Below are 20801 nucleotides of genomic sequence, written 5' to 3'. Positions count from 1 at the left end.
TAGAGCTGTGTTCTGCCTCCCACTGGACCCTGACTGCTTCCTGCAGCCTCCATCTCCCCAACCTCCAGCCTTGGGAAGGGTCTGTAGTTCTCTGGCTTCTTCTAGGGAAACCATTCGTCATTTCCTGGCCCTTCCAGCTGTACCAGACACAAAGGAGAAGTGTTTCATATTAGCAGCAGAATCTTTGAATACTAGCAACTTGTCTGAAAAGTCTAACTTGCATAGAACGTCAGTCCTGACTTTTGCAATGACAACTCATTTCCTATCATTATGGTCTCTTCATGGAAAAGAAAGTGTCCTGCCTTTCACATAGAATCTTTGTGGACTTGAAGTTCAAGATTGTACCTCTACTTCCCCTTCTTCTTTTTCCTGCCATACCCCTACTTATCATGCTAGTGTAAACACCAGGAAGGTGGAAGAAGAAGAGAAGAATTTTGCATAGTGGCCCTCAAGGACCAATTAAGATATTCCAAGTTAGAACAACTCCTAATCTCCTGGGATCTGAGCATTTGTTACTTTGGATCTGCCAGGGTCAGGTTGCCCAGAGAAAAGGAACAAAGAATCTCAACCCTCAGATCTAGAGGTTCTGTCCAGGGCAGTCTGGTCCAGGCATGTGGGAAAACTGCATGGGAGATGTCTCCAGGACAAGGAGGTGTAAACAGGATGCTCGTCTGAGATGACTCTCTGAGATGACTCTCCCAGGACAAATGTTTCCCAAAGCCGGGGCAGATCCCTGCTCTCTGCAGGCCCCTGTGTTCTTTCTTCTCTTTTTAGGGTCTGGCTGTCTCTGGCAGAGCCTCTGTTTTGGAACATTGGGAGCTGTGTGCACGTGAGCTGAGAAATGTGGGGAGCAGGGGATGGGCAGGGGAGATGAAGCCTATTCCAGAGTGACCGGAAGTTCAAGGGGAGCCGTGCCCAGTGGGAACAGACACAGATCCTGGAGAGATGGGAGTTTTTGGAAAAGGTCCACAGTGGGAGGCTGGCTGCCATGGCTGACCTGATCACCTATTTTCTCTTTACTCTGCAGAAACTATTTCTTCCTCACTATGGAGTGGTGGGGACACAGGTTCTGGGGCAGACTGTCAGAGGACCAGCAGAGTTGGGAGAGTCCTGAGCAGTCATGAGGTCTGACCTCTTCCCTGGACCAAAGAGGAAGCTGGTCCAAGTTCATGCAACAAGTTGGCAATAGGGTCTTCTCTAGAATTCAAGTCCCAAGTGGCAAACAGTCATCATTGGCCATGTGCTGGGCTGTGGAAGTTCCAGAAGGAGAAAACAGACTACCTGGGGAATGAATATAGATAACAAAATGAAAACTTCCCTGAGCTGAAGTCAGACAGGTGACTTCAGATTAAAAAGGATCCCAAGGACTGAGTAAGAGAAATGAAATGAAAAGAAAGAAGAAAAAAAGCAAATCTACAGCTCTAGGGGTGGAATTTCTGAATTTGAATGAGAAAATAAAAGTTCTCACAGATCCTCATCGCAAGCTGGGAAATAAGACGGGGGAGCAATATCATCATGACCCAGGAAGAAGGGCTGGGGACGGAGTTCAGCGGCAGTGTTCTTGTCTAGCATACCAGAGGCCCCGGATCCAACCCTGATTCCCCAAAACAGATAAGAAAGGAGGAAAAGATTTGAACCTGGGATTCTGAGCTCAGTCAGATGATTAACCAAGTGTGACGACAAAAAAAAAGACTCAGCACTGCATTTGTAAGAACTCTTTTTCTTCCACTCACCATTATAAAAAATGGCTAGAGGTAGTATTCCAGCAAAACAAAGAAATGCAAGGGGAAGGGCAATATATACACAAGAAGAGCAGCAACTTGGTTTGACCTACAGAAGGAAAAATCCAGAGGGAAGGTGGAAGGGGTCATCACACCATAGTGCTCAAAAAGTTCCATCACAGCAGCTGGGATGGCAATGACAGGACCCATCTCCTTCCTCAGGCAAATCACACTGTTTTTGGGTTTAATGCTTTTTAATATACTTTCATCCTATAATCAACCTCTAGTCAGAATGCAGAAGTAACTAAACATATAATAGATGTAGTTCTTCTAAATCTTAATAATGTAAAAATAGTAGATATTGTTTTTATTTTATATATAATGTATGGCATATAACATATAATAACATAAAACATAACACATACACTATGTATTATAGTAGAAAATGTGTTATATAAGTATTTAAGTATTATATATGTATTTAAGTATTATACAACAGATATAATTTTATGTAATATATAAAGTACTATATATTATGTAATAATATATAGTATCATATTATAAGATATGGTATTATATATTTTTATGAAAGATTAGAAATCAGAATAAGAATATGGTGGAGCAATGTCATCAAGGTCAAAGAGAAAGACCCAGTAGGGTGGCACATGACTGTAATCCCAGGGAATCAGGAGACTGAGGCAGGAGGATCACAAGTTTGATGCCAGCTTTAACAATTAAGCAAAACCTTACCTCAAAAACTAAAAAGGGCTGGGGGTATAGTTCAGTGGTGGAGTGTCCCTGGGTTCAATCCCAGTCCCAATCACCTCAAAACAAAACTAAAAACAAAACAGTTTTAAACCTATAGTTGTAATACCTGTATACATATATAGATGCTAATATATAGTATTACATACTATATAATACTTCATATTATATAGTATAATGTTTAAAATATACTATATATTATATCATATGCAGTAAATAGTATAGCATATAGTATTATATATAATACAGTGTTTTATATATATTAAATATTCTTTAGTATATATTTTTATATTAAGATTTAAAATATATACTTATATTAATACATAGTATATATTACACAATACTGTATATTATATATAGTATATTAGATATATGGAGTATATAATATATAATTTTATTAATATGTAATAAATAATTATATATTAATAAAGCAAATATTTGCTATCATTTATTTTTAGTATATAGTGTTAAAAATTATCAAACTCATGCAGATTAGAAGGGGGAGAATGTATGGTAATTTCCTGAACTTTTTTTTTTCCTGAACTTTCATAGCAGGGAGTTAACAGATTAACAGGTACATTAGGAAAGAGGAACTGAAGTATTATTTAGCAAAGTAAATGTTGGCTATCAAGTAACCAGAACCAGAAGCTTCCATGTGTTGAAGTTGCAGGGAAAAGAAGGGAGACCCTTTATTTTATATCTTTACACTGTTTCCCTTTCTCCTATACATACTTTTAATTAAAAAAAAACAGCTAAAATAAATAATTTAAAATTCAAATAATAAAAAAACTATGTAGCAATGGAAAATAATGAGGGTAAATCTACTTATTTTGACCTGGAAAATAGCCTCATAGATCCTAGGAAACTTTTTACACAAGGAAATGATAAATATTTAAGAAGCAGTGAGTGCCAAAAACACTGATTTAACCATTGCACATTGTAGGCATGCAGGGAATTCTCACACTGTAATCCATGTATTTGTACAATTATGTGTCAATTTATTTAAAAGCAAGTTCTTAGAACAGTATGTAATATATGACTTCTGTGCATGCGGTGCTGGGGATGGAACACAGGGCTTCCTGCATACTAGGCAAGTGCACCATGACTGAACTAAGGCCCCAGCCCCCCGAATCATAACACTTATGTATTAGAATAAACACCAAAACTAAGACACAAACTTCAGGAGTCTCCTGGACTGCTGGCCCCTTCTGTTTTCCCTGCCCAGGTTACATATCTACTTCTGGAAATCTTCCCTTCCCAGATCTTTCTAAGATGGGTGCCTCTTTTTGTAGTGGGTAAAGAGCTATCTTGTGCATGTCTCGAGTAGCAGCTGGGAGTTCTTGACAGTAAGTGTCAGTTCAAAGACTGGCCTGGAGGAAGTTGCCCAAGAGATGAATAGCTTTATACTCAAATATTTGGTGGAGGGGAGCTGAGTGGGGCTGAGGATCAGAGGCTACAGGATGTTAAAACAAAAGGCTTATCAGGGAGGTCCTGGTCCCCTGCTCTCATTCACAGGTAAGGAACATACGTGGGGCCAGGAGGAAAGATCACCCAGTGGAAGTAGTGTCTGGGAAAGAGCTATCTGGGCTTGTTAAAAGGCAGAGTCAAGCAGAGACCCAAATGAGGATGGAAGTCTGGACCCCAGCCTGATGCCAAGCCCACAGAGAATCCGGTGGGGGGAGGGGAAGGGTGAGAGGGGGTCCATGCAGGAGCTGTTCAAGTAACCTGCCCAGGACCCACAGCCAGCAATGGCAGTGCTAGGATCTAAGCTGAATGGTTGGAATTCAAAGCCTGAGCTTAGGCAGGAATCAGAGGGATCCGATTAACATGTGCTAACTCATTGATAAGAAGAACAGTTTCTTTCCCAAACAGGGACACAGCACATGCTGTTCCCTCTCTGAACCCTGACGAAGGAATCAGCCCCTTTACACAATCCATGGATATCCAGCTGCCTTGACTGGGGACATTGATTCCTGTTTGCTCAATGGGACTTTGAAAATTCCCACCTGGAAGGATACTAGCAGTGGATAACAGCAGTGGGGGCCCCTCTCTCCACAGCTCTGAGCACTGATGGAGTTTCCTATGGACACAGAGAACTGACCATGACACGGCTCAAAGAGATGGGTCAGGACCCTGCATAAGTGCAGAGAGGAGGAGAGAAGCTGGGGTCTAAAAGTCTGTTTTCCATGCTCTCCACCCCATCTCTGTCCTCTAACCAACATCAAAGGCACATTAATGGCCCTGGCCACTCCTCACAACTGAGCCGGCCCAGGCCTCCTGCTGTTCCTCCCTGAGAACTTCAGCCTCCCTGAGTCTCTGGGGTTTTATTTGGGGGTGGGGAGGGGCAGGCAGGCGGGCCCAGGAGAGTATGTATGTCAGTTAAGGTTTGTCGTTCACACGTGGAGATCATTAACGAGACTTATTTTTAAATTGTAATTGCAAAATGTAAATGCTCCCCAAACTGATGTGTAATTGCTACCCCCTCCACCCCAGCCCTTCCCCTCTGGTGCCAGCTTTGCAAGGAGAGAATTAGAAAATAAAAAGGGGGTGGATTATGTAAGCAAAACGATTTTAAAAAAAGAGAGCGAGAGAGCTAAGAATTTAAGTGAGACAGCTGGTGGCTTCTCTGATTGCCACACTTCCAGCATTAGCTGCAAAAATCGTCCTTGCCAATTACACCCATCCAAGCAATAGTGTCAACTGTATTTAGTCCCCAGGAGAGACCATACTGTCACTCACTTGGAAAGACTTGGAAAGGTCAGTGAGTGTGTGGGTGTTGGGGGACTGATGGGGGCAGAAGTCAGGGGTATGTTGGTAATATTTCTTCTGTTACATCCATGGAACAAAATCACAATCCATGGCAAGAACTAGCAGTCAGTCAACACATTCCCTCAGTCTACCATGCAGGTGATGGCAGGGGCATGTCCATTTCCTGGGCACAGGCTGGCCTGTTTAGACCCAGCAACCTCAATCCCAGCCATGAGAGAAGAGAGCACTATTAACTAGGTAATTCCAAAGAAAGAGCCTCAGTTCTACTTGGGTCCCGGAGAAAGTCACTGGACTTGGTAACAACATACTCATACTGGTTCACCGAGTATATAACCCTTGTCAGACCTTTCTTTTTCTACTTGCCCTTCATCTTTCTCAAGCCCTTGTCACAGCCACTGTGTACAATAAACTCTGTGCAACGCCATTGTGCACACAGGCTCCAAATGTTAGAAAAATTGTCAACTTGTCCCCCAAATAGGATTGCCCAACTATACTTAGTGCAGTCTAGACCCCTGTAGATAGCCTTCCCTCAAGAGCCACAAACTGCTGGAGCATGGTGACAAGCACCCCCTCCCCCTTAATACACCTAAAACACAGAATTCCCCTGAGAAGAAAGAGAATCTGCCAATTCTCTCGCTCTCAGGCATGGGGTCCTCTATGAATAACCGTGGTTTTACTAACTACCTGCTTGGGGAGCTGGACCAAGGAACATTCATCTCTGTGACTAGCTCTCTCTCTTCCTCTCCCAGGGAAACCTGCTTTAGTGATGGAATTTAGCATTGATTACTGCCCCCAAAAGGAAGGCTAATGAACTATAAGGTCATGATGGCCCTCAGGCAACAAGGAAACTTAGAAAATCCTGGGCAGGATTCTTTGGAGTTGGGGCCCAATCTCACCATAACAGATCCTGCCCTTATCAAGACATACTGGAAACCCAGTTATCCAAACTGGGTTTCCAAATCTCTGACTAACTGATATGTAAATCTGTGAGATCATGAAGTTCCTTAAGGGGATTAAGAAAACCAAACAACCAAAAAGAAAAAAAAAAAAAAAGAAAAATCTTATCTAATAAAAGATCAAATGAGGTTCTCTACTCAAAATACTTAATATATTCTAAGGAACTATTTCTCCAAGTTCATCAGAAATAAATGGGATGATTTGTTCAGTGTTCATCAAAAACACTTGGGGTTGCCAGGCACAGTGGTACACCAGTAATCCCAGACATCAGGGAGGCTGAGGCAGGAGGATTGGAAGTTTGAGTTCAGTCTGGGCAACTTAACAAGATCCTAACTGAAAATAAAAATTTAAAAGGGCTGGAGATATAGCTCAGTGGTAGCATTCTTGGGTTCAATCCCCAGGATCATGAAAACAAAAACAAAAATAAAAAATCCTGCTCGGGCTTGGGGTAAAGATCCATGGGTCTTCATCCGATTCTCAGAATCAGAATCTGACTGTGGGGCTCAGGAATTGTGTTTTTCACTGGCACACTCAGCAACATTCAGGGGGTAACACTTGCTCTGGAGAGTTGTACAAACGTGATCATCATCACGGATGTAAGCAATACCCCATCCATCTGTACCAACAACTCATGGAACTTGCAGAAGAGCAGAGTGTACAGGGAGGAGGGCTGGCCCTCGTCCCCAAGGAGCTAAAAAGGTAAAACACAAGGATATGAAAAAAAAAGTACAGCAATTTATAGCCAAATGTTGTCCATGCTAAGTGTCACCTCAAGTGATCAACTGGTCCTAGCGGCTTTCAGAAAGGAAAAAAAAAAAAAAAAAAAAATCAGCCTGGGGGATTTAATTTATGTGTTAAAGGAGAGAAAAAGCAATTCTTACTGTTGGGTGATCCCGCAGCCTCTGGGATGGTGTGCAGGAGGCTCACTCCCCTCCTCTTCACTTCCAGCTGGACCAGAAATACTTCCTGTCAGCTAGAGCCAGAGCACCTACAAGCAAGGCAGAGCAGTTCTCAGCAGGGGCCTCAGAAAACAGAACTCTGGGCTCTACTCACTGACTCCTCTCCTTCTCCTGGGATGTGTTATATTCCAGAAGGGATAGATTCTATTTCCTCTACCATATTAACCTTTCAACTCTTTCTTCAGCATGATTGCTGAGACCCACTCCCATCCCCAGTCATCTGGGGGTCCAAACTGTGTCAGTTATGAGTATCTCTTGCTGGTCTGGGTTCCTGACACCAGAGTACCTGCAGCCTTCTCCCCCAGCTGCGGGCAGCACTGGGAAGACCAGCAGGCAACTCGTTCTGAGACTCTAGTGGAACTCAGAGGAAGGGGCAGCAGTGATAGCTCTTTCAGGTATGCAGATGAGCTTGCAATCTACATGATGAATGGCAGGCTTTGGCTGGGGGTTTGGAGGGAGAGTGGTGAGGTGCATTGTGGGTAGGAAGGGTGCTTGAGGGTAGCAGAGAGGAACTGGCCAGAAGTAGAGGATGAGCTGAGGCCCCAAAGTAGCTTTAGCTGCACAACTTACTTAGTTTTAGATTAAAGTGAATTAATTTTGTTTCTCAATAATTGCACTCAACCAAGGTGCTTTGCATATGGAGGTTGGTTGGTCAGCCCTGTCATAAAGTCTGGCTGGACTTTTCCCTAAGAGTATCACCAACTTTTCCTTGTGGACCAGTTGCTAATTTGACTCCAAAGAGGCTGTGCTTGGAGCCAGGATGGCAGGGTCACTGGAGTGGGGAGCTGCTTTGGGACCCGGACTATACTTTGAGGGCAGCAGTGGGCAGCATCTCCAGCCCAGAATCCCAGTCCTTCACCAGAGGCAAATGCATCTTTAACATTAACAGTTCCTTCCTAGTTAACACCATCTTAGTCTCCCTGTAAAAACACATTTGCACCTCAGTAAAGAATGTAATTAACTAGTGACATGACAACAGGAGGAGCAAAGCAGTAGCCCACACTGGGAGCTGCAGTTGGGAAATGGAAATGTAGACATCTGCCTGGGCAACAAGGCTTTCCCACCCTGTGTGTGTGTGTGTGTGTGTATGCACACACACAAGTGCACGCGCTGCTAGGGAGGTGAAGGTGGTAGGGCGATAGCATCCAGAATCCTAAGGAAGTTTTGAATTCCAGTCTCAGGAGAGAGGAAGCTGGGGTGTTCTAGAAGGATGGGACATACTGAGAGCAGCTCCAAGGGTAGAGAGGGGAGCTCATGCATTTCCATTAACGAATGCTCTCTGGATTTAAAGAAACCCCCCTTCCCTTTGCCACACCCCAAACTCCTCCCAAGAGGAGATGAAGAATGTTGAGACATACTTACAGTCCCTCCAGGGACTGCCTGCTTTGGCCATGTGTAGAAACCAAACAGATCAGGACCAATGGAGAGAGTGGGCACTGTAAGTGCCAAATTACTTCTGTTTCACTCCCTGCATTCTGCTCCTCCTCCCTTGTCTTTGAACTCTGTGAGGACTCCTCTGTCCATACAGACCGTAAACCTAGGAGAGGTGTCTGACTCTTCCCTCCTCCACGCCCCACCTAATTTTCACTTCTCATTTCACCATCACTTCTCATCCCTTTCTAGTCAGGGTTGAAGATCATCTTTTCTACTTTCCATTCCTAATGGCACAATCTGGAAAGGGAGCTCCTCCCTGGTGTGGTGGCCCCAGATTCTCTTTCTCCCCACCATCAGTCTTCCAGCACATCTTCACATGGTGGCTTCCAGACTGAGCTTCCCAGGCAGGTGACAGTATCCACGCTCACCAAGGACCCCAAACACACCAGGCATGGCCAGCCCAGCAGTGAGTACTCACTGTCCTTCATGGACTTACAGCTGGGTCACAGTGGGCTCCAGGATTTTCCGTGCCTCCTTGCTCTTAAAAGGCGCTTGACTGTATTAGACCAAGTACATCCTTCTGAGTGCCTGTGGTTACCTTTCTGATTCATCTTCCACCCTGTGCCAGGAGGCTCCCTGTCCACCATCCAAACACAACCACTCTCCACACCTGTCCCACAACTTTCTGCAGCTCAGTCTGCTCCAACTCTCTATTTCTACCTGATAAGACCCCAGTCGTTCTTCAATATTCAACTCAAACAGTCTGGCAGCTTCCTCTATAACCAGAAGGAATTTTTCCTTCTCTGTGTTTCCAAGTAACATGCTGTTTGACCTCTGAAAGTTCTTGCCACGCTCCACCTCATGCCCTGGTTAATCTTATGTGTCTGTCATCCCTTTCCAAACTATAAGCTCCTAGTGGGCAGAATTCCTAATCTCCCATCTCTGTATAATTTTTTAGTTTACAAAGCACCTGTTCATGTTCTTTAATTCTTAAACTTTAAAAAGAGGCATTTTAACACAATAATTTTTAGTACCTTTAAAAAATAACATGCTTGGGCTGGGGAGATAGCTCAGTTGGTAGAGTGCTTGCCTTGCAAGCACAAGGCCCTGAGTTCAATCCCCAGCACCACAAAAAAAAAAACCCAAAAAAAACAAAAAAACATGCTTATTGTAGAGAATAGATTAACAAGAGGAGAAAAGTTAAGTTAGTTGTAATACTACAACATGAAGATAACCACAGTTAACATTTGAAGTAAGACTCTTAAAAATAGTGCTGTACTATAGTGTTCAGTAACTAACCTTTCATATTTGGCAACACATCATAAATAATTTTCACGTGAGGGAAATATATATGATAATTTTAATGGCTGTGTGGCATTGCGTTTATGGATATACTCTAAGGAGCCAAATATTCATCATACATTGCTTTGTTTCCAGTTTTGGCTATTATAAGTCAATAATAACCATTCTTGTAGCTGATTTTTGCTCCAGGCTTGATCATTTTTCTAGGGTAAGTTTTTAGATGTGAACTTGCCAAGTCCAAAGGTATGTTCATTTTAAGGAATTTTTACAAATTACTTGCGAGAAGGTCACACCCATTTATATCCTATTAGCAGCATATGAGAAATGCCTTTTTCCTTGCCAGGCAGTTGTTTCCATTTTGTAGATGTGGATAACAAGGTTTAGGAAAGTCAAGTTCAGGACTTGCCTAGGAAGACTGCCACCAAGCTGGTGTATCTTCTGATTAGATATTTTGTTCTTCCAACCTTCCCCATTCTCTTTGTTCTTGCATTTCTTACCATTCCAAAGACAGTACTTGCAGTTGTGAGTGCTACAGCAATGTTGGACTCCCTGAAGGAAAGGCAGAGGTGGGTGTGCCCTGAGGGCAGGTGGGCCATTCCTAGGAGCTCTGCTAATGTCAGCCTCCCCTACCTGGCTTTCTGGCTGTCTGGAAATATGGCAGATGAGAGAGATGTTTTGGGGTGGCATTCTACCATTCCCCCCTCTCCTCTCTTCTGGAAAGGGGCAAACAGCCTCAATTTAGCCCTAGTGTATGAAGAATCTATTATGTACCAGAGCCTAAGGATCCAAAGATCGATCTCTCTCTCTCTCTCTCTCTCTCTCTCTCTCTCTCTCTCTCTCTCTCTCTCTCTCTCTCACACACACACACACACACACACCTTCTCTTTTTCTCTCTCCCTGTCCTCAAGGTGCTCACAGTTGAGTTGGGGAGATGGAAAGGAAATAATTGTCACCTGCCATATGCACATCATGCTGCTTGTTGGCCCCACCATTCCCTCCTTTGCTGAAGTCTGCAATGGCAAGGGCCAGTGACAGGGATTGGGAAGGGAGGAAGCCCTGCCTGCTTCCTTTGTCCTTCAGCCTGTGTCTCTTGTCTTGCTCTTTGTGGCTCTAAGGGGCTAGAACTCCCTTCTGCTGTCCTGCTTCAGTCACATGCCCTGACTTTCTGCTCTGACCGCACTTCTGCCGGTTCTCACCCCTGAGACAGCATGGAAGAGCTGGGACTCCTCAGAGAGGAATCACACCAGTGTTAGGGAAGAGAAACCAACCCGCTTCTCACTCAGGGATTAATAAAATGCACATTAGCGAGAGGAAGGACGATCAGAGGTGACACCAGCATGCCCCCACGCAGGGCGCTGCTTCAGGGCTACAATATACATAGATTTCTCCTTTCCCAGAACTGACATCTAGCAAGTTCCACTTGTTTCCTTACAGCCTGGAGAAAGCTTCAAGGCAGAAATACAGCCTCTAATCTCCTTTCTGTCACTGCCAGCGATTCCTCTGAGCATAAGGAGGGCAACGCACATGTCAGAAGCACAGAGCAGAATGAAAGACAGTTCGGGATTGGTGGGAGTCGGGGGACTGCCAATGGGTGGCGTCCGTCCTTCCTACTCAGTGCTCTGGAAGAGGGAAGCCTGGGTGCACCTTTTTAGACAGGGGTGGGGGTGGGGGGAGACCCCACCACCATACAAAGTCCTTCTCCTCTGAGAGGCTAACAGGAAGCCTTCAACAATGCTGCCCTGTCCTGGGGTTAGACTTGAGTCTACTTGACAGACTGATGTGCAGGTCCAGGCCATTGGAGGCAGACAGAAGGACCAGGTCCTGAGTGACCTGATGGGATAACCCAGATGTTTCAGGGGACAAGAAAGAAGCAGGATCTTCAGATTGAAGATAAAGTCCCTTTTGTCCCTACTCCCACCCAAGAAATGGAGGGGCTCCACTCTTAACTCTTTAGCTTGGATCAGGCCCCTCCCTGCCCGTCCAAGTTCATTTTCCTGGGCACCCTCTGATGGGCTGGGCAGGCTTCCCTAAAGAATGCCTTTGCCTGCTTGGCCACATGCACTTAGACCTTTTACAGATGTGTAGGACAGCCATGAAGACTGAGTTTCTAGAATCTGTGGCCAGAGGCCCAAACCACTTATGGCCCAAACAACTTTAGGAAAGTTGCTCCAACCTGTTATCTTCCCCAGGAGCAAAAAGTGCCAAGGTCTTTGTCCCGATTGGTCCAAGGGCCTTGGAAGAAGCTGTTCTCACTCTGGAGCCCACCCAAGGATCTCTTTGTCCATAAACATAGCAATGGCAATGCGGTTTTCCTCTAAGGACTCTCCAGGCCACTTCCCCAATGCTGGGCATCTGCGAGAGTCCTGAGCCTCCTCTCATGCCCTTGCTGGGGTGAGCGAGCTAAGGAGGCACGTTGGTTAGTACCTGCTTTGCCACAAGCTGTGCTCTGTGACCTTGGACAAAATCCTCCACCAGTCTGTCTGAATTCTGTTTCATCAACATCGTTATCATTGACCTTCATCATCGTCATCAGTAAACAGAAGCTGGGCCTGGCGGTGAGACATTCTTCCATCCTGTTCTCTGATGACTCTTGATCAGCTATTGAACTCAACCATCATCCCTAGGAAAGCATAGAATTTCACCAGGGCAACAAAACTGACCTCCCAGAGCCCAGGCTCCAATCCTCTAGGAGGAAAGGGGCTCCTTAAAAGCTAATTAACACACAGACTGGTTTAAACTGTTTGTCTTCTGCATAAAAGTCTAAAATGGCTTGCCAGGACCTCAGAAGATAAAAATCCAAAAATTTCTTCACCTCCATTCTTCTTCCTAATCACTCTGAACCTACCTCTCTTACCCAATCCCCTGCTACTTTCTAATTTGAACCTTTACTCCAGCTGTGCCAGGCTGCCATGGTCCCAACACTAAGCACACACCATGTCTGAGCTCTCTGTCGCCCCTCTGGATGGCCTTGTGCTCCCCTTTCCTCTGTGCATCCGGCTCCTATCCTACCCACAAAGGCCACCTCTCTGCAGTTGCAAGATCTTCCTCTCACACTCTCCCCACTATGATGGTCCTTAATCTTACTCCATTTTCTGATCTTCTGCTCTTTGTGTTAAACTAAATCTCCTCAATGTTATCACAAACTTTTTTTTTTTTTTTTTTTTTTTTTTGGGTGGTGCTGGGAATCGAACCCATGGCCTTGTGCTTGCAAGGCAAGTACTTTACCAACTGAGCTATCTCCCCAGCCCCTATCACAAACTTTAAAAAAAAAAATTTTTAGTTGTAGATAAACACAATAACTTTATTTTGTTTATTGTTCTTTTATGAGGTGTGAGGATCAAACCTAGTGCCTCATACATGCGAGGTAAGTGTTCTACCACAGAGCCACAACCCCAGCCCAACATATCACAAACTTTTGAGGATAAGACCTGTGTTTTTATTTCTTCTGTTCTTCACACATGCTAGATTTGTTCTATGCCCATGTAGATCATCGGAAGTATCATTCTCGTCACGTGGAGAGGAATCAGATCAATGCCGAATCAGTTGAGTTGAGAGTTTGCCTACTTAGTTATTATTATTCATTGTCAAAGACCTTGTATTTCTCTCTGTTTCAATATGTTCCTGAGTTGAGAGCTTTTGACTGCACTGTGGATTTTATCAGATGCTTCCTGCACTAAATATTAGTGACTTGGTGAATGTGGCATAGGGAAGTGAGGTCAATCAAACTTGGATTCGAACACTAGGTCCCTGTCTTCCTCACTGTGTGACCTGTATGTCTTATAGAATTTGTTTTCCTATTTTGTGAGATTGGAACAGTAATTCCTAACATACGATGTTTCTCAAGATTCTTTGATTTTGCATTACATACACGATATGCTTAGCATATAGCAAAGAGCTCTGCAGTGACATAGACAGTCTTTAATAAATGGTGACTACTGTCATAAAAGATAATGGTAATGATTGTAGTAATCATATGTTCAGATCTTATGTAGTGAAATCCTACTCATCCTTCAGCTCTCCAAAGTTTTTTCTAACAGCCACCCTTCCCCATATAGGGTAATCATTCCCTCCTTTCTGATCCCCCAATAATTAGGACCATACTTCTATAATAAAGTCCAAAGTTCTTGGCCATGAACTATGGGCTGCATCACTCAGTTATGACCCTCTTTTTCTATATGTGTCCTTCCATGAAGCTCCAAGCTTCCGGAGAGCAAGGACTGGGTACTCCCGCTTTGTACTAACATCTGTGGCCTAGCCTCAGGTTCCATGTGTTGACAAAATGGGGGAATGGATAAGCAGGAATGCCAAAAGCATTCAAAAGACCCAGCCAGAGTATGATGAGACACAAAGATTCTGTCTGGAGAAACAGGCTAAGGGGAGAGAATGGTGATCGGGAATCTATCATGGAAAGTAAGTGTGCCTTTTAGCTCAGCCTAAAGCAGCCCCCTACTTTGAAGAAGCCCTTTTACTTGCCCAGCAGGATTTTCTTTCTTGGGGAAAACTTCAACCCCATCAGAAGACTTTGCTATTGAAAATATGCAGAGCCCTGCTTGTTCCTACCTTCCTTACCCCAGTCTCCTCCCATTCCTTTCCCCAGCAATCAGACCTTCCAACCTCTGAGCCCCTGCTCCCTTCTCCAACTAGGCTGCTGGATGACAGGGGATCCCAAGACAGCCAGAAGCAGAAGATGTAATGCATCCTGGTACCAACTAACTGTTCTTTTTCTGTCCCCACCCCAGCTGCTGTGAGCTACCTTTCCCTCCCCTCCATCTCCTCTGTCACACCTTAGCTCAGCAGCAGCCTTCTAAGCCCTCTCTCTGCAACCCTGCTCTTCCCTCCGCATGGCAGCCGTAGGATGATCCTGGCAGCTTAGAGCTTATTCTCTTAGCACTTATTCCACCAAACTGTGATTGTCCAAATACAGTCTGTCTACCCCACTAGATTATAAAATCCTAGATGGAATTTCAAACCCATACATCTCCCCAGAGCTTAATATGTATTTTGTATTTTGTATGTTTTAGATGTTCAATAAATAATTGTTTGATGAAGGGGTAAGCAAATGTATAGCAGAGGACATGCAAGGCATATGACACACTGCACGTGTGAACTCTCTTATCTAATTTGGTATCAATTCTTACAACAATACTATGAAATAGGTATGATTAGTCCCACTTTGCAAAAGGGAAAACTGAGGTTAGAAAAGTTAAGTGACGTGTCCACAATCACAAAGCTAATTGAGGACTGAAGTGAGAGAGCAGAATCCAGGAGTTTTATTGTGGCCTCCTTGGCTCAGCTCCCTGGCATCTGCCCACCTGCCCATCTGCCCACCTGCTCAACTAGCCAGAGAGGAGATGTCAAGAGGCTGAGCTGCTTCTGTTCTGCCTCACTTGGGAAATAAACAAGAAGAATTTTTCTTCTCATCATCTGGTGAGTCGATGACATTTCGTTTGACAAAGAATCTAGGAAAAGCCTCTCCTGGGACTAGTTTTGGGACCAGGCTCTGATAATATTGCTTTATTGAAAAGGGATGCTAGGAACTGAGCTCTGGATGGCCTTTTACATGAAGTAATTTATGCAGGAAATGAGAAATATATATTTTTTAAAGAAACTCACATTGATCTATATATAGTCACAAAGACAGAGTGAGGACAACACACACACACATAATCCCAGAAACACTATCACAGACACACAAAGGCACAGTTTCCAATTCATGTTCATGGTCAAGGCCACACACAGTAAGAAACCAGAGATTCCAAGTCAGATGGATACAAGGCCCAGGGACACGCCCACTTGCAAAACAGTCTGATGGCCCTGACTTTCCCTTCCATGCCTTCCAGGGGAAATTGCAATTTTCCCCACACGTGCAAATTTCAGTCATTAAGGAACGCACAGGAAGCATGGCATTGAAGAAATTCATCTTTCTGTGCCTCCTGCCCTTCTCAGGACCCTGCTCCCTCCTGTTGATCACACTTCATTCACATGGAGATGGTGCCAATCTGATGACCTGCCGCCCAAGGCACAGCTCCCACTCAGGAAGATTTACACCCTGTGCCTGCTCCTGAGGACAGCAAAGGAAGGATCGCAAGGAAGGGAAATGAAATGTCTATAAAATTCTCATTCAGATGCCACTCAGAAATGGATCTCAGAATTGGAAGGGATGGTGATGGTAAAAGGATTTCATTTAAAATGCCTCCTGCCTCAGGCTGTTTGGGATTTGCAAGGATACCTGAATGTTGGGACTGCCCTTCGAGCCTGGGAGATTTTGACTAGGGTTCACGGCAGAGCCCAGGATCCCTGTTCTTATCAGCACCTGAAAACTTAGAAAGGCCCAAAACTACACTGGGAGCCAGGACAACTGGCTTCCATCCACAGCTCCCTTGTGTCAATACCTCACAGCTCTGGGCCTCAGTTTTCCCATCTATAAAATGAGAAAGCTAGGAGTGAATGGTCACTTTTACTATGGTCTGCATCAGAGTCCACCTTGCCCAGTGTTAATAAGACTTTATATGCTTCTGAGTCTATAAGAGGACTTTTACATCCCAAAGCATGACCAGCCACGTCCATTAAGTTTTTATTTTATTCACAGTAACTGTGAGTTTGGTAGTACTGGAATTAATCCACCCATTATACAGACAGAATAATCAAAATGGAGACTCAAGTGCCTTAGTTAAGGTCACAAAAATAATCACTATTGATTCAAGTTGACGTGAAATCACTCCCTATTCAAAAAACAAATGACACAACACAACCCAAAAACCCTGGAGTTTCCACTGAAAAATATTTTTTCCTACTGCCTATGTCAGACTTGTTAAATAATAACTAATTTAAAACCTTCTGCTGGCTTTTCACATGGTCTAGGGAAGAGGTACAGAACAGATGGCTCATTCTTAAAAGAAAGAAGAAGATTTAACCCTCTTTTGGCTATTAAAGGAGAGGCCCAATCTGAAAGGGGAAAGATGAAAGAAGAGAGAATTAAATTGTTATTCACTCATTCAACAGATGTTTATTTAGTGCCTGCTATGTGCCCAGAACTGTTCACAATTGTGAACAGACGTGATCAAAATCCCAACATTCCGAAGGCTTGCATTCTGGTGACAGTGGGGGTGAGGAGCATTAGCGATAATAACCAAGATATATAAATAAAATGCACAATGTCAGCCAGGCATGGTGGTGTGTGCTTGTAATCCCAGTGGTTCAGGAGGCTGAGGCCCTACGCAACTTAGCAGGATCCTGTCTCAACATAAAAAATAAAAGGGCTGAGGATGTAGCTCAGTGGTAAAGTGCCTCTGGGTTTAATCCCTGGGAAAGAAGAAAGAAAGAGAGAGAAAGATAGACAGAGAGAGAGAGAGAGAGAGGAAGGAAGGGAAAGAAAGAGTACATTGTGCCCTAAAATATGTACAATTATTGTTCATCAATCAAAAAATTTAACAATTTCTTATTTTTCATATCATGTATTTTGTTATTAATTTTTATCTTTAAAAACTTGCATTACAATATTATTTTACTTGATTACTAAGTTTTTGGGTGTCCCCTTAAATTTTGTGCCTATGTAAGTCCTGGAAGAGTCTGTTTCATGTTTTCAGTAAACCTATACACATGCCACAACTCTGTGGCAGGAAGAGAAGGAACACATCCACAAATGGGGAAAGTCACCCGGGAAGAATGAAGGAGGCCCCACAGAACAGACAGCGAAAGGCGGGTGGGACGTTTTCTTGGGACAGGATCTTGGGGGAAGATGTGACTAGGGGAATAAATGCAAGCACCCTTCCTGTCCTAGAATCTTCGGGAGCTGGGTTTTCTGCAATGTGGGGGGAATCTCAAGTTGACCTATTGGGATGTTCAATGGAAAGGTGCCTGCTCATTCTGAAGGGCTTGGGGGCCACAATGGTGGCGCAGATGACTAACTGCTTCCTCTTCCAACTCTGCAGCCAAGCTTCCACTACAATGCTTAAGCACCAAAGGCACCAGAGACCATGGGGAGTTCTAGGAGGAAAGAAGCCGAGGATCTGTTGGGTTGTTAGGATTAAACCTTTTCATGGAGGAGACTGGCCCTGGTTGGGGCACACAGAGCAAGGGGGTCATTAATTGCCTTCAAACCATGGGAAAGGCAGAGGACAGTTCCTTGTCACTGTGTATTCTTAAGAGAGGTTGAGGTTTCTTGGCACCCTTAGAATGACTGAGAGACACGGGTATGGGAGGGGAGTATAGAAAAATAGGGATGATTCTGGAAGGATGGACGTGCCTCCAAGAAAGGGCTCAGGCCCCAAGTCAGTCCTCTTATTGTGGCTCCCCACTTTTCTCCAGTACCCCAACAATAAATCTTAGAACCTTGGATGATCCATTTTTATTCACAAAAAATTTTTTTCTAAAATAAGATAACATTTTTAGCAGACATAGTTAAGAACTTCCATTATGTGTCTCCTACCTAACTTCTAAGGTTTATCTCTTAGGACCCTCCTTCAAGTACCAAGGGGTGGCAAATTACACTGCCATGGTCTGAATGTGCCCCTCCAAAATTAATGTTGAAACCCAATCCCATTGTAGTGGTGTGAAGAGATGTTGCTTTTTGAGAAGTGATTAAGTCATGAAGGCTCTGTCCTCATGAATGGCATTAGTACCCTTATAAGAGGTTGAAGGAGGATCCCTGGCACTTTCAACATGTGAGGATACATCGAAGCCGCCTTTGATGGGGGAGAAATTCTCACCAGACACTAAATCTGCTGACATCATGTTCTTGGACTTCCCAGACTCCAGAGCTTTGAGAAATACATTCCCGTTGTTTATAAATCACCCAACCTGAAGTATTTTGCTATATTAGGCATATACTTAGGGGTCAAAACTTCAGCTGTTTTTGTAAATAAAGTTTTATTGGAACACAGTCACACCCATTTGTTGACAATTGTCTGTGACCATTCTTTACTACAGTGGATAAGTTGAACAGTGCAACACAAAACCTTAAGTATTTAGTCTGGACCTTTACAGAAGTTTGCTGACTCTGGTCTAGATTACAGATCAGTTACCCACCTCTTCTATATGGACCCCACACCCCAGTTCCCCCACTTCACTTGTTGTTACTTCAGGTGACTCTCTCCATTCTCTAGCTGAAATGCAGCTCATTCCTCAAGGACTCAGCTCAAACATTACTTATTCTGAGATGCCTCCTGAATTCCTATAAAGAATTGCTCTTAATAGCCATGCACACTGTTAGAGTGACCACATAATTTATCACCCACACTGGAATAATTTTGAGAGTGAAAGAGAGCATGATTACTAATTACACAGTGACTACAGGTTTCAACTGAGACTGTCCCTGGCAAAACAGGTCATATGGTCGCCTTACACTGAGTACCAATTTCATTCTGCCTTCTAGGGATGAAATGTTTACATCCCCAGCTTTCCTTAGAAGGTAGCATGCTGAAAGGCAAGGACAGTGGAGGGAGTTTTTGACTTTTAGAGTGTCCTTGTACAGAGAATATGCTCAATTAATATTTGTTCAAATAGTCAGGTGTGGTGGCTCACACCTGTAACCACAGTGACTCAGGAGGCTGAGGCAGGAGGATCACAGGTTTGAAGTTAGCCTCAGCAACTTAACCAGGTTTTAAGCAACTTAGACCCTATCTCTAAATAAACAATTAAAAAGGGCTGGAGATGTGGCTCAGTGGTTAAGTACCCTTGGATTCAAACCCTGGTACCCCACACCTCCCAAAAAAACTTGATGAAGTAAAAGAAGGAAGTCTAAACTAGACACAAACACTTTCTTTAAGAGTAGCAAGACAGAGTTGGGCATGGTGATGCAGGACTGTGTTACTTAGTTACTCAGGAGGCCGAGGCAGAAGGATTGCAAGTTCAAGGTCAACGTTGGTGATTTAGCCAGACCCTCTCTCAAAATAAAATAAAAAGAACTGGGAATGCAGCTCAGTGGTAGAGCTCTTGCCTATTACATGACCAGCAAGGTGGAATAAGGAAGAGCAGAGGAGCCATTGCCTCACTATAAAGGAGCTTGCAGCCCATGGAGGTTGTGTGCTGTGTTTCTGCCATTGCACTTACATGTCTGGATTGCACCGATGTGTCAGGTGCACCTGGGGTAACCCCACCTTTCTGCTTCCCTGCTCCCCTGCAGCCCACCATCTCCTTCGCCCAGCCCTGCAATCCATTCTCTCAGCTACTGCACTCTCCTGGCACCTGGTTTCACAGGGGCTGGGGCACATCCCTTGTTCTCTAGGGTCCCCTATGCCTCAAAATGCTGGACTTAAAATGGTTAAAGTGGTAATGACAGCCTGCCATGTTAGGAAAGGAGAGGTGCCAATTCAAGGATGATGGTTTATTTTTTGAGTTCTTAGCTGAATCTGGATACTGGGTGATCAGAATTTAGATATGTATCTCCCTTCTTAAGCCCCCGGCACATTCTATAGACTTCAGCTCACTAAAGTGGGAGATAGGAAATAGCAAGGGACAGATGACCCATTTAACATTCTTGGCACTGCCCATCTGTTCTCTACTAAACTGCCTGAGATATCTTTTTGAAGTGCAAATCTCATTCTACTACACCCCCATACCTTCTAACACATCACTGGTTTCCCATTCCTCTTGAGATCGGCACCCAAATCCTTCAGATGGCCTCAAAGTTCAGATGCAGTCTGGCCCTATCCACCTCCCAGACTCACCCGTCTCACTCTTTGCCCTCCAGCCACCAGGGTCTTTGGTCCCTCAAACAGGCAACACCACTGATTTTTCTCTATCTCCATTGTGTTCACTGGCCCTTCTACCATGTTATGCCACAGCAAGAAGGTCCTCACCAGATGGGACTCTCTTTCTTGGGTTTTCCAAACTCTAGAACAGTGAGACAAGTAAACTTCTATTTTTATGAAGTACACAGTCCATGGTATTTCACTATTGCAGCAGAAAATGGACCAAGACCCTTCCTCCCTCCCTCCTTCCTCCTTTCCTGTCT

The 20801-nt window shown here is 44.1% G+C and overlaps 1 protein-coding gene across 5 annotated transcripts in view; it reads right to left on the bottom strand.

Moving 5' to 3' along the window:
- Positions 1–20801, bottom strand: part of Pknox2 (PBX/knotted 1 homeobox 2) — a 268028-nt gene that overhangs the window by 93584 nt on the left and 153643 nt on the right. For 3 of the 5 annotated variants that reach the window (XM_047518383.1, XM_047518385.1, XM_047518384.1), the window contains one exon: positions 7094–7200. The exons of the other annotated variants lie outside the window; for them this stretch is intronic. The gene's annotated coding sequence lies outside the window, so the exon portion shown is untranslated. The remainder of the gene's footprint in view (positions 1–7093; positions 7201–20801) is intronic. 5 annotated transcript variants of the gene reach the window in all.

This window comes from Sciurus carolinensis, chromosome 11 (assembly GCF_902686445.1).
Source record: "Sciurus carolinensis chromosome 11, mSciCar1.2, whole genome shotgun sequence".
NCBI lineage: Eukaryota > Metazoa > Chordata > Mammalia > Rodentia > Sciuridae > Sciurus > Sciurus carolinensis.
This window is presented reverse-complemented; position numbering and strand designations above follow the sequence as displayed.